The following is a 12,333-nucleotide window of genomic DNA, read 5'->3' on the forward strand; positions in this document are numbered from 1 at the left end:
AATTTTATTAATTCACCTATACAACGTTCATTTTATAGTAAATATTAATATAGCATATAATTTAACTAAAATGTGATAATTTAACTGAAATTCGATTTTTAACAAGATAGACAAAAAATATTCCTTTGATTATTTTCTAAAATAGACATACTTAATTGATGCATTCCTGGAATAGGCTTTTTTAAAAGTATAGAATTTACCATAAGTTAAAAGGAACAGTCCAACATCTTAAATTCTACTAAAATGAACTGAATGAATTCATTAATGCCAAGGCCCCAGCCTCCAAAAAGGACAAATTCCATATCGTCTTAGATCATAAAACTATTCTGGGCATTCCTATTTTTGCTTGAAAAGTTTTCTTACCAGTGGTTAAAGTGGAATAAAGACAAGTACAAAAAGCTAGTACACAATATATATGAAACCCACTTCTACACCTAGTGATGGATTGTCGAAGATTTTAAAAGATTAGTAATCATAAGGCATTAATTATTCTAGATGTTCTAGAAATAGAACAAAAGAACAATGTATGGAATATTTTCCCAGTATTTTACTACTATTATTTTATAAAATAAATTATGCATAACATAAGAAAATATTTGACTTAAGTATTTTATACCCTTAACCTCTGCAATATGGAGATTCCTTCAGAGCTTCTTTCAAGTCCTAATTATAACCCATTCCATTTCGTATTCTGGGCTATTCTTCACTTTCTCCTCAGTTTTCTTTTCTTCATATTTAATAACTCACAAATAAGAAACTTAACTCACTTTCCAGATTCCCTGATTATTTGTAACCATTTCTCAGTTTGTTTATTCATTTTTAAATAAACCAAACCAAACCAAACCTGATAATCTAGTAATTAACATTGCCTGGGAAAGATTTCAATTTTGTTTATCTTTCAGTAAGTTGTTTTACTTATTGTTTTTGTTATTTTTCTTTAATGATATTGTCTAAATACCTTGTGGTATTTCTTTGTTGCTACTGGCCAAAACTACTTATGCTGTAACTGAAATTGGGTGACCTTCTCTTGGGATTCTGAGACAACAAAGCAGTAAGCAAATGCAATTATATAGAATCTCCACCTGAGGGAGAAAAATGCATACCTATTCATTCAGAAATACTTTCTTCGTCTATATATTTTTAAAATGTGTCTTAATAAAAAGAAAGAAAAAAATCACTGAACCTTAGTCCCAAACATATTTCTTATAGGCCTATCTAAAATAAGAAAAAAAAATCCTATTATTTCAATTCGTTAATTAGAAGCTATTCCCCTGCAAGGATTTTAACAGGCAACTAAATCATTACAACACTGGAAAATGTTCACAGCCGCCCAGCAGGCACTCTGCACTTTTCCATTAAACATTCCATAGGCATCCATCAAGTCATTACAATACTTCACATATCTATCAACCTTTGCCAGGCTATCACACACAAGCATGCACCCTAAGACGATTCTTATGAAATATTCATAAACATTTTCAAGTTACAAATTCTTCTCATTCACAATAAGATTTAATGGCAACACTTTCTCGAAGAAGTTAATGAGAACTTTTCTCTAATAATAAACGAGCTCAGATATACAAGTGCCCTATGATTTCACCAGGCACTCTGGTAGGGAACAAATTGGACACCAATACATGTTCCGAATTCTTTTGTTTAGGGGCCTGAGGCTATGTCTTCCTGGCTGTCAGTAATCTGATAAAAAGTCAATTTGGATGAAGAGTGATTTCACTGTAATGACCATATCTACCCCACAGGTTGATTTTTACCACAATTTGCAAAGAAGAGAATATCAAGTGGTATTTTCTACTTTTAGTCAAGTTGGATTCTGGACAGCTAATTCGGGAAACCCGAATCTTCTGATTAGTATGCCTGATTGACTAAGAGCAGAAGTTGACTGAGACTCTCCACATAAATGAAAAATCCTGTCCAAATGTAGAGAATTCCTTGTAACCACTCAATTAGCTCCCATGCAAGAGGGGAAGAGCTAAATTAGTGCTAAAACTTAGAGGCTTTTTCAGGCACCAAATGAGAATCCCAGTTATGTGCCCTCTCCAACAATTTTTTTTTTGAAATTTTTATTTTATAGAATCCAACAGAAACAAAAACTCATAGGAACACTCACAAAACAATCCACTAATTTCACAAGTTATTAATTTTTTACATTTCCTTTATCATTATGTATCTTTTTTCATTCTGAACCATTTGAATATAATCTGAAAACATAGTTTAGTTGCAGACACAGTGGTGTTAATGTCTGAGCAAAGCTATCTTAAAGTAGAAGTTCATTTATTAACACAAATAATTAACAATTATGGGGAACAGAAAGAGCACTGGTTTTGGAATGATAACCCTAATTCCCCCATGAGATAAAGGTAGGATATGGATTAAAGCACTCACCCTAACTCAGAGCAATGTCCATTCCTACTGATACAGGCATTTTTGCATTAGGACAATTTACAGGAGGTAATGTATCTGTAATGTACAGATATTATTCAAGCAATTATGGTTTTCAAAAATCTCTGAAATAGGAGCTGTTTCTACTTATAATATGCAATATTATACTTATAATATGTTATCATACTTATAATATGCAATATTACTGATGAACATTTGCTAAGCATTTTCTAAACATGAAGAAAGACAAAGACAACACTGTTGTTTAACTGGTTTTACAAGGAAGAAAATAAAGTAGTATAGAGGTAAAAGTCTTGGTATAGCAATTAAGTGGTAAAGCGGGAATTCAACTTCCATTTTTCTGTTCAGATTTTATACCCATGGGATATGACATAGGAAATTTGTCATAAGTACAGATGAAAAAAAAATTGATGAAAACATACATGTGAAGACCACTCATGTCAGAATTATGAAGAATTCAAATGTGTAGTTACTTCTTCTTACTACTAGCCTCATTTCCCCAAGTATAATATTCATACCCCAAATAGTCTCAACACTAAATCATTATTATCCAAACATAATTTACCTTTGTTAAAAAATTTTGACAAAATAAATTTAGCAGAGTTTGAGTGTTGAAGGATTTATGAAACGTGAATCACTCATAACCTGATGTGGATCAGAAAGATGCACTTTAGCAGTGTATACAGTAGAGTGTTACAGGCTGAATGTAGAAGCAAACCACACCCTTGTGTGCAGACTACAACTAGGCATTTGCCTTATTTATGTATGGTGTATATTTTTAAAATAGATTGTATCTCTCTTGTAATGAATTAGTGAAAATTATGAAGTCAGACAAAATAAAAGAAAAACATTCACATTATTTTGTAAGTCATGCTAGAATATTTTTAAAATACAAATGAATACACTTTATTTCTCTTGTCAACTATCACTCAAATTAAGATCTTTATAGCCATATTTCACTTTGTTTCCAGTGAAAGTTATCCTGCTCTTTACCCCAAACTCTTTAAATTTGTTTTAATATAAAGCATTTTCTACCATGTAGTTTGCTATCTTCGAAGGGAGCTGCCTTAGATTAAAACATGAAGAAAATTATAACTGAAAATTGAAGACTAAACAGGATATTCTTAGAAGAATTTGCTGGTAGTTCTTTCTTAATTGTGAATATCACTCTAAATTTGTCTGCCATTTATTATAAAACACATTTTTGTAGGTTACAAAATCCAATCAATTTTTTCTAAAAATTTGAATATAAAATTGATTTAAAATATTAGATTATGATAAAATGATTAGAATAATTTAGTGTAGTGTTTAAAAATTAGATATTAGTTGATTCTTATATTTAAATAATTATGGATTTAGAATTAACTTAAGAAAATTCATAAAAATTTTTTATACTAAATGAGATTTTGGGCATAACCTAAATTGAAATGTGAGAGAAAATTAAAAATAAAAAATGTAAACAAAATAAAATTGGAATTATAAATCTAGTAAATAAAAAGTAAATTTTGACCTGTAATATAAAGGCTTTTTTCAAACTCCTCATTATTAAAACACAAAATCTTTTCATAAAAATTATAATATGTATGGGCTGTAAAACTATCCCAATAGCTTTTCTATAAATATACCAAGTATATATTTTCAGTTAAAAGCTATTTAATGAACATTTTGACAATAAATTAAGATGTAAATAATTACTTATTAAAATAATATTTTATTGAGGATATGTTTTTTCAATGTTCAAGTGAGAATATTTTATGCTAGTAGAGTAAGATAAAGTTTTACAGCTTATTAAACATTAATTTGTCATAAAAAAGGACATCGAATTCAAAACCAGACAGTGCATTCTATAGCTATAATTTTAATTGCATAAATTTTAGAGAGGTAATTTTTTCTCAAATATTCAATTTTCAATAATGTGTACCTCAAGAAGTAATATAACTGTTCCTATATATTTTATAGCTACAGATTAGTAAAACCTAAAATAGTATTTAGTATTATTTTCCAATGTTTTCCTTGGCAAGATTATAATAATTATCAATTTTTCTTCAAGAAATGGTTAAAAAAAGAAGAGAACTTATAGCCATATATAGTGAATAACAAATAGCATAGATCCAAGTGTTTTAGTCATTTTTTACTTTTACTTTTAAAATATCATTTTACATTTATTTTTTAAATATCAATGCAGAAGTAAAGGGAATTATGTGACACCATCAAGTTGGTTTTAGGATATTCTAAATTTAAATATGTAAGAAGATCTCAAGTTCAAATTTCAACTGTATAATTATTTTAAAAATGTCTAAAATAAAACAGATAAGAAAGAGCTTATGCCATTAAACTAATGATAAAATATTAGATTTTGACCACATAGAATGATAACCACTTGGAAAGGAGAAAATACAGTATTTGAAAAATTTTAGGATGACTAAATTAAATATTAGCCTACACTTAGGTATATGCTAGGAACTATGTTAAGTACCTATCAGTATTATTGTAATTAATTTTATTATAACTTTATGAGATAGGCAATTTAATGATGTTCTTTGAATGAAACATGGAACCTCAACTTTCAAGATAAATTTAAACTTTATATTACATATTTATACTATTACTCTATAAATGTATTTTAAATTTCTACAATAGTATTTTCTTAATATTATATAATTTCATCACCTCAATACAATCTATAGCTAAAAAAAGAATTGAGCATGGTAAAAATCTAAACCATGAACTGTTATATTAGATGACCAATTATATTTATCTATAACTAAAAGTCAAGGTATATTTATTGTTAACATTCATTTCCCTACCTGTGCATTCATTCCACATGGATAAATAAAGATTTCAATTATTTTGCATAATTCAAAGATTCAAATTATGCTACATGGTACCAACCGTAATCTTTATTGTTAATGCAAAAATGTGAGAAAACTTTTTTCTGCAATTGGCTTGTCAAATAAGCATATTACTATTTTCAGTTCAGTTTTAGAAATTCTGAGTGCTCTGTCACATTTCCCTGTAATTAAATCATTAAATTCCCCTTTCTCTTTAGAATTTAAGTATTTAGTAATAATCCCAATAATATCTAATATGTATGAAAGAATTATCATGCATGCATTTCAGATTTAATCTTCACATAATCTCATGAGTTGAGATTATTTTCTAATCATGGTATAGATTTGAAAAAAATCTTAAGATTTTAGATTTGCATTTATAGACAACATTCAGAGGTCACATTACCATCAAGTAGAAAGAAAAACTTTAACTTCAGTTAATTTATACTATTTTGGCATCCTATAATGTTGTGTTTCACTACTTAAAACAAGCTATTTGTAGAGCCCAGAGCAAGTACAAAAAAATTGGAAGGACTGGGAAGACTATCAACAGCAGAAATAATGTAATAATTGCAAAACAGGAGGAATGGGCAAGAGAATAAAACATAAAAGAATAGGTCAGTATATCATAGCAGTAATAATCCTAATAATATCTAATATGTATGAATACATATTTGGGTGAGTCCTGTGTGGACTGTGTGTTACCAAAAAATTAACATATGTCTAGAGCTTATTGTTTCAATTTTTAAAACAACATGGAATATATATTTTTAAAAATCTGGGAAGTGTGTAGCTTTAGGAGTTAAATTAGAAAGGATTAACTCCTACTTCTCTGCCTCCCTCCCTGTTTTTCTTCCTTCTTTTTTTCCTCTCCCACTCTCTCCAATTCTCTTCCTCTAAAACTTACATGAATGCTTAGAGAGTATTTAAGCAAATTATATTACAATAAGATATGCAAAAGTAAACCCTTATAACATGATGACACTTGCTGTGACTTCATATTTCAAATGGTCCAAATACATAATTAAATTAGATTATCATGTAGGTTAAACGTATGCATGACTTCTAAATTATGTGGTTAATTTGTAATAAACTTTGAGGATTTGTATACACATTTCTGTTTTGTTTGAAGCCTGAAATATACTTTGATATTAGAAATAGAATGTGAGGCATTTGATTATTTATTCTTGCTCTACATTCGCTTTCCTAAAGTTGGATTGCTAAGTGGCAGAAAATGGCATCGTGTAAAATCTTTTCAATGTAACCTTATGATCAAAGTCATATTTAAACAAAAAATAACTTTGAAGATAAAGAAATATTTGGTCTAACTCATTTTGAAAAGTAACTTAAGTGAGTCAGTGGAAAATGGGAAGAATTCTGAACAAGAAAACAGCAGATTTCACTTTAAAATTCATTAAACTATTGTTTTGTGATTTTGTGTCCTGAAGCTGGCCATGTTTCCCATGACAAACAGAAAAGTTCTTCAGTCTTAGAATTACAATATATGAGGTTATTGGTCTTTTGTAATTACTTCTGAGAATTGGGTATGAAGTGCCTTATTAAATAATTCAGTGAACAAGCATATCCTTTCAAAGAATCAGGATAATGTTTGCTTTTTACTTTTGTTCACAAAACGCCATCAAAAATTGTCTTAAGAAATAAAGAAGCAAGTCTTTCTTCATATACAGAATCATACCTAAAAGCATTATTCAATGACACAGAATTAAACATTGTTTAATTAAACATATTCTCTGAATATTATCTAAAATATTCAGAGAATGCCACTTAAAGAGATCTTCTAGGTTCCTCCATAGCAGGAAAAATGGTGATAAACCAAAAATTTTAACAGTACAACTATTTTTCTTTTCTTTCATATCTTCTTAGCCTCACTATGTGTATGTTTGTCTATTTATATGCTGTGTGTATATGTATGTGTAATGTGTATATATAGATATATATACACACACACATAAACATTATACACACATATATATGTATCACAAATCATGAGCATTTTATCTTCAAGAACTTTATTTTACACACAACATTTTTATATTAAATAAATAAATACATACATAATTTAATTTGAGCAAATAAATTAAATTTGAGTTCAACTATATCTAAACTTCTGTGACATAGAGTAAATGTTGCTTTTTGTCAACTAGAACAAAAAAAACAATTCTTTTGAGTGCGATTATCATAGGGATTAAACAAATGTTTTGAGAAATAAGAGGAAATTGAAATAAATGAAACTCATAGTTCAGCTAATTTGACAAGTATGGAAATGTTTCATGAAAATTAATTTTAAGTGGCACTCTACTCACCACTAACTTTACCAGAACTATTGGATTTCTTAATAATTTTCCAGTTGTCCAATCTTTGAATATTAAGTATATGTAATCAATATTTATAGATATTTTCTCAACCATCACCTCATGTTTTAAACTTTAATCATTTTTTGGATTAATTTTAAAATTAAAATAATATGAATTTGTCTTTTCTTTAAATAATACAACTCCTTCCTAATTTATAGTAAGCAATCTACATATTTGACAGGAGAAATACATAGAAATTGTTTATTTCCCACTTTTCTTTTTCCCCAGACTCTTCTCAAAGGCTTTCCCATCTAAACATCATTTCTGGGCTTACCCGTGATAAGTCATACAGGGCCCAAATATTTAGAACAACATAGGCACAGATCTAAAAAGCATTTCTCTTTCATTGTTCCTATTTATGATTAGATAAAAACATTACCTGATAAATAGATAGAAAATACTTTGTTCTCAAGAAACTAAAAATATCTCCTTGATTCCTGTATCATCAAAAAAATCTCAAAGGGTTACAAGTGTGTATTAAAATAATGAAAAATTAACCAATCTTTTACATCTTAGGATATGACAGTAGTAGGAATGTGATATGCATTATTCCATATATAAAACAGTAAAAGCATTTGTGGAGTTTTGTGTAATTTCACAATACACAAATGGCATGATTAAGATACATTCATTTGTGATTTTATTGCATACAAAAATGACTCCAAGACATGGCACTAATGTGTGGTAGAAACTAGAGAATGGTGTAGACTTCACTTTTCAGTAAGGTTTAATGTATTTCTAGTTGTCATAGAGTTTACAATATTTTTCTTATTGTTTTTATAAAAATGGTCACAAGACGAATGTCAAATTTTATTGTATTTTATAAAAATAAATTTCGTGGGAGAGTTCTTTCTAGAAATTTGAGAATTTATGAAGGTCTCAGGGTCCACATTACTATGTCTCATAATGTCAGTGAGAGAAATTTGAGTCCATTATGACAACTAAAAGACTATTTTGCCCTAAAGGTTTAAATAAACAAAAGTACTTACCCTTAAAATACACTACTATAAATATAAATCTAAAATGAACCCAAAGCCTGTCCTCTATAGTTTAAGCTACAGCAAACTAGCGCAGAGCTCCAGAGAACTCATTTGAGTTATCTGCAGCAATATTTGTGGATATCAAGGCATACATCTAAATGCCACTGTGTTACACCTTTCCTGGCACACAGTGGGGGTATTTTCTCACCAATCACTTCAATGAAATTAAATTAACATTTGGAATTCATGATAAAACTAAAAAGATCTCCTTCTCAGCTCTAGGTTATTTTCTATTCATTTTAGGAGATAATTTAATGTACCAATTATGCTTCCTCTTTGCCCTCCCTATCTTAGATTCACAGATTCCCTTCCAAATTCCTTTTTGAACTGTGATTTAGTAACTACTGCTCAGCTAAAATAAGATTAACTTTTCTCTTTACCCATTCAGCTGCACGTTCCCATACCAAATGTTCATTTAGAATCATAATTAACAATTGTGATTCACAAAGAAGTCACTTAGTTCTATGCCATTTTAATGTCAATTGTATGACCTCACATTTGAATTTCAGACCCAGAATATACTTGATGGACAGGTGAGGCAAGCTCAGCAGAAATTTTGCTCTAGAATCCTGTCTGACCCATGCTTCTTTTTTCTTTACCATGTGAATGTGTATTAATAGATTCAGTACTAATGTACATACAACCCCAAAGCTTTGGTATGCCCTGTCCCTCTGTCAAGAAGATAATGAAGAGTGTTTAGCAAGGCTCTGTCTGGAAGGACATTCTGCACACAATGCTTTGTTAAACTTATTCATAGGTTTATCAGGAAAATATTACCAGGTTCTTGTTGTTTCCTATTCCATATAAAACACTACTTTATAACGAATCAAAGGGTTTCATAATACAAGTATCCTCTGAAACTAACACAAAGAAAGTTGCTTTATTTTAACCCATTATATATTTGGTGTTAGGATTTTGAATAATTGGCCTATAAGCACTATTAGGAAAAAAAAACTTTTTAGGGTCTTATTTTAACTTGATTTTTTTTTTAAATTTGTTAACTTGAAATTTTAAAGGCATGCTTTCTGCTTACAAAATATATACACAATCATTTAGAATAATTATAAATGCAGAAAAATAAAAAGAAGTCAAATCGTTCATAATTCTACCTACCCAATTATATAATTATCCCCTAACATACACATTATAGTAATGATAGGTTGAACAAGCAGGGCTTTGTGTAATATATCTATATCCAAAGCAATGACACTGCCCCCTCTAAAAATACTCAAACAGGAATATTTTTTTCTCTTAAGTCCTAGAAGACAACTTGGACCTTCCCATTATTTTTATGATTATTGGCAATAAAAAGCCCTATAATCAATTTGAGTTACCAGTCTTAAGTAATTAGAATGTCTCAAATCTGTACCCTTCATTTAAAATTTCATCATTTTAAAATTCCCTCTAGTGTTGGAGGGACAGGAATACAGTTAGTACATGGGGTGGGAAATATTAAAAGCTTCATTGGGTATGATTTTTTTTCTGACTGTACTATTCCTGTCCTAAGAGATCTACAGGCTCTCTGGGGCTCACAGATATTTTAAGCTGCCTTTGGGCCTTGTGGATACATTGTGAATTAATTGAAGCAGCCTCTATTGTAGTTTCCTTGATGGGAACAAATGCAATTCTAATGTGCCCTGTGGCTGACTTATGCATCAACAATCCAAGTGGCAAGAATGAAAGGAGATGACACTGGTTCTGTCATGTGGCTCCATCTGACCTACTAGGAATACATGGAGATTTTTCTATTGCCAACTCAGGGACACAGGCCAACCCAACACTGATACTTTTTTATGCTCATTTATTAACACCTTAGCAAGCTAATCTCTTACCTTTAGATTTTTCAAGTAGATTTATCCATCAGTCTACCCTGTATTCCACATTGAAGGGAATAGGTGTTAAGCCCATCATGTGTTCCATTGAAGTCCCTGTCCCCAGTGGTACAGTGGAACCTCCTATACAACTTTTTAACTCTCCATAAAACCTCTGCTCTTCAATTCCAAAACCTTTTATATCCCAGGTATGAGTGAGGGACTTAGCAATATTTCTATCTATTTTTAGTTATTTCATTTGAAATATTGATATTTGGTAGCAGATTTTGACATGCCACTCTGTACCTTAGAGTATCAGTTTAAAAATTCTAATTTATCATCTTGATTACCTATTAATGATTTACTGTAGCAAAATAAACGCACGCACGAACACACGCACGAATGTACCACCACCACCAACAACACCACACCACCACCACCAAAACATACACAGGCCTTAAAAACTCAGGATTTGAGATGAGCCTTCCTGTGTGGAAGTCCTGAGAATTTCCTTTAACTACATCTCTGTCTTTTGAGTCAATTAGTCATCACTTTTCTACCTTAGTTACCTTATCTGAAAATTGAAGATAATAATAGCCCCCACTTCGACATTATGACTATTGTGAATGTTAATGTGATAACATATAAAACATGTTTAGAAAAATATCTATCCCATATCATAACAGTGTTTCTGTCAGAGGCAATAATAATAAAGTCATTATTTATTTTAAATGTTCTCTTTATAACTTATTTGATTTATGATGATTTTTACTTTGTTACTTTTAATAGCTGTGTGGTATTTAGCAGGACAAATGTAGCATAATTTTTAATATTTGGTCACATCATTAATCATGATTTTTTATCACTTCTTTCCCCTTCCCAGAATAGAATACATTTAATATGAGAGTGCTGGATCAAAATATGATTATTTTAAGGCATTTAATGTATTAGAAAATTATGCAATAGGAAATAATAATTTCATTTTGTATTTTATTTTCAAGAATATTTAAAAATTCTGGCCACTTATATATAATCAGACACTATCAGATTTAAGTGAAGTGACATCTTTGAACAACAATGAAAAATAGGTACAGAATGTTCTCTTCTTTCCTAATACAGTGTGCCAAGAGATTTCTGGAAACATTTCTGGACCAGGGAATTAGCAAAGCTCATTTAAGATTGAATGAGGAGAAATCTAATTTATCTTCAGAACCAGGGATTTCCAGTGATATGAATACATTGACCATTGTTCTTAAATAGAAAAAGGAAATGAGGTAAGAATGAGCAGCCATGGCTCTCTATTGTGGTGCTTCATTATCAGATAGTAAGATTGAGCTGCTTTAATTATGTAAATGCATTTAGAGGATGAGTGTTAATAAACTTCTATTTAAATAAAATAAATCAAAATTCTGCTTCTCCTTAGCCTATTATATTTTAATTAAATTCTTGAGCACAGTTAGTAACTGTAAAGTTATACAGTTGACAAAATCAATCACTAAGGAGTATAAATCAACTAGATACTTGTGTAACATGAAGCAAAAGGTAATTAGTCAGTTTGGATAATAGATTACAAATTTCACATTTGTCATGAGAAGAGGATGCTGTGGTTTTCCTTTACAGACAGGTGCTATTATGAAGAGCACGCTAATTTTATCAAGGTCCCACAAACTCAACAAGGCTCAGCTTAAGGTAACCTCTGTTTTAAGGACTAAGGATATAAATCACTTCATTTAGAATATTCTATTTTGGAAAAAGTCATCTTCCTGTGACAATCTATGACCTTTTATGCCATTCTCTCTCTCTCTCTCTCTCTCTCTCTCTCTCTCTCTCTCTCTCTCACACACACACATACACACAC

At 30.1% G+C, this 12,333-nt stretch overlaps 1 protein-coding gene across 12 annotated transcripts in view; it reads right to left on the reverse strand.

Annotated features, from left to right (window-relative positions):
- Naaladl2 (N-acetylated alpha-linked acidic dipeptidase like 2) overlaps nt 1–12,333 on the reverse strand; it is a 1,175,859-nt gene that overhangs the window by 491,830 nt on the left and 671,696 nt on the right. The window lies entirely within an intron of this gene.

The sequence above is a fragment of the Marmota marmota genome, unplaced genomic scaffold (assembly GCF_001458135.2).
Source record: "Marmota marmota marmota unplaced genomic scaffold, marMar, whole genome shotgun sequence".
Taxonomy (NCBI): domain Eukaryota; kingdom Metazoa; phylum Chordata; class Mammalia; order Rodentia; family Sciuridae; genus Marmota; species Marmota marmota.